This window comes from Myodes glareolus, chromosome 11, assembly GCF_982192425.1.
Source record: "Myodes glareolus chromosome 11, mMyoGla1.1, whole genome shotgun sequence".
NCBI lineage: Eukaryota > Metazoa > Chordata > Mammalia > Rodentia > Cricetidae > Myodes > Myodes glareolus.
Window position 1 is genome coordinate 33,991,322 of NC_142036.1, and position 3,080 is coordinate 33,994,401.

Here is a 3,080-nt window from a genome sequence, read left to right on the forward strand (position 1 = left end):
AATGGGATGGTTGTTAGCTAGAAATTTGTTGATAACTGTGGTGGATAATTTTAAGCCTATTTGACTCAAGTTACAGTCATCTGAGAGACAGGAACCTCAATTATGAAAACGATTAGGCTAGAGACAAGCCTGTGGGGCATTTTCTTAACTAGTGATTGTGGAGAGGGCACAACCCTCTCTGGATAGTGCCATCCATGGGTTGATAGTATTGGTTCTATTGGAAAGCAGACTGAGCAAGGCAGGAGAGGGCAAGCCAGTAAACAGCTCCACTCAATGACATCCACATCACATCCAGGTCCCAGGTTCCTTCCCTATTTGAGCTCCTGATCTGATTTCTGTTGATGGTGATCAGTGACATGGAGGTATAAGCCAAATAAACCTGTTCCTCTTCAAGTTGTTTTGGTCATTGTGTTTCATCATAGTAACGATAACCCAAAGACAATAACATTGGCACGTCTTGGCTCAAGATTTTATATCCCTAAGTGGAATTCTCATATGGCTGTGATTCCCATGTGATGGGAAACACCTATTTAGAGAATGTATACATAATTGCTATAAATATTCTTTTAAACTCACATTAACTACATTTTTTTTCAATTCTCAATGTTCTTCACATAATTTTCTATTCCCAGTCTCCATACATGGATCCTCACATTTTAAGTTTCCAGTCTTATCATTTAGCTACTAATTGCATGGGTTTAAAATTACATCCTTCAACTCTTTATATATACCATTTTTCCTCATCAAAAACAAAGGAAAGAAAGAAGAGTTTCACCCTTTAAAAAATGATGTCAATGCTGCAATTCTTGTTTTCCCTGTGTATTTCTTCATAAAATATTTTTTAGCTCTCTTCTCAAATGGTTTCCCACAAAGTTCTAAATGTTTTCATCTGAAACAGTAATTTTTGAGTCTATACTTTATCTTTTTATACAGTGACTAAAATTATTTTTCAAACCATTTAATTTTTTCAGAGTAATTTTCTAATCTCCTTTAGTAGTATAAATTTGATTTCTGTGTTCCCAAAGAGATGTAGAAAAACCCTGATTTCCTTCTGATTTTGCATTTCTGGCATGAGAAATTCTCAGGTTAACCAAAGCTCTTGCAAGAATAGTCTCCAAGTTTCTGGGAAAGTGAAATGAGTTCAGTTGCTAGTCAGAGAGTTACCAGCTTAAGTTTTTCTTATTCAATCTTTTGGATAATACCCCATCTATAAATATACTAGAACATGCATTTTTAGAAGAAACTGCAAATTCTAAACATTTGTTGGTTGTAATCTTTTTTTTCCAATTTATCTGTTCAAATAGCAAGCCACTTAACTTCTTTGATCTAGTTCAGTCCACTGTCCTTTCAACAGACAAGACAAAATGTGATAGTTCAAATCAAATCATATTATCTGCTTTTCTGATATTCTTTCAGTGACTCACCAGAATTCTTAGAAGAAAACCCTACTTTGATTTAAACACTTTCAAAACTACATTTGGTGCATGTATATAATTCTCTAAGAATGAATAAAATACCAAGAAAGCCTAATTTATATAACTTTATCACTCAATCCAATCATTTCATCATTATACCAAGTATTTCTAAGGTACAATATAAGGCCATTTCACATGGTATTCTCATTGAAAAAAAATTCTTCACACATACACTGAATGGACATGGCTGAATCTTGCAGCTTTTTATGCATTTTCTTTATTGTGCCCTTTTCTGCAAAACCTTCCTGACCACCTGTTCTAAATCTCATTCCTGCCTTCCATAACTCCCATTCTAGCCCTTTGTTTATTTCCTTGCTAGAACTTATCTCACTTTGTAATTATTTAATTTCTCTCAGGAATACTGTAGAAGGATATTTGCATGACTAATTTAAATATGCAACGTAAATTTGCATATCTATGCAAACCACATTTCTTTTCCTTACCAACATGGACACCAGATTATTTTCAGGAAATTGCATTGGCTCACTTTACCTAGATGCTATAATTTTCACACAATATACTGCAGCACATTTACTGGTGACTGGGAGGCATTTTCATAACTAAAAAAAAACTGAACCACACTTGTCAAAATAAAAGAACAAAGTGTGATGAGAGTTGACTGTTTAGATTAGATATTCTCTCCACTTGAGCAGTCAGAATACTAACCCCAGGGATTTAACACTGGCCAAGAAAGACAACTGATAGACATGACACAAAGAGAAGCAGGGTGAACAGAATGCTTCTCTGAATTCAAGTAATCTAGAATGTGTTTCCCATTTACAAAATGAGAGGCAATGAGATTGATCCAAACTACAAGGCAATGCCGTTCAGCTAGAATGGAATAAGTACTTCTCTTGCAAAAGAAAGTTTGCATGCTACAATATAGCAATCAAAACTGTGTAAGAAGCTTTGATACCCACATGCCTTAGTTGTTGTAGAAGCAGGGAAAGGAAACACTCAAGGAAGGAAGGTAACAAGGTAGAAGATTAAGAACTGGCAAGATACTTTTTATTTGTATCTAAGATCCCTGAAGAACTTAATACATTAAGGCTAATGCCTTTTGGAGACACAGTCTCATATCTCATATCATTAAGTCTACCCTTAAAATCTTGATGAAGCTAAGGATGTGTTTGAACTCCTTATTGTTCTTCATATGTCTCCCAGGTGCTTCATTTACAAATAAATACCATTATGTCTGAGTTTATGAAGTGATGAGGATTGAACTCAGGACTTTATGGATGCTAAACAATGATTCTGCCAACTGCATTGCATCCCCAGCCCCATTGCTTTATTTATAGTGAGGCATATGAGGTGATGTAAAAGTGTGTTGCTTACTTTCTCAACAGCTGACAGAGAAAGAACTGGGAAGAGTACTTGAAATCTGAGGTGCAGAGTTTGGGACTGCCTTCTTACCATGTGTCAGCATTTGTATCACTATCCATGGCAGACTATATCCTGGGCCCCAAACCAATATATACTTGGAGCTTTGGTTTGGAAAAAAGGCCATTTGTAAATGTATTCAAGCTATGGTGAAAGAATACTCCATATTTTTAATAAATCATATCTGTCTGGAAAGGAGAGAGAAATTAGCGGCCAGTACAGAAG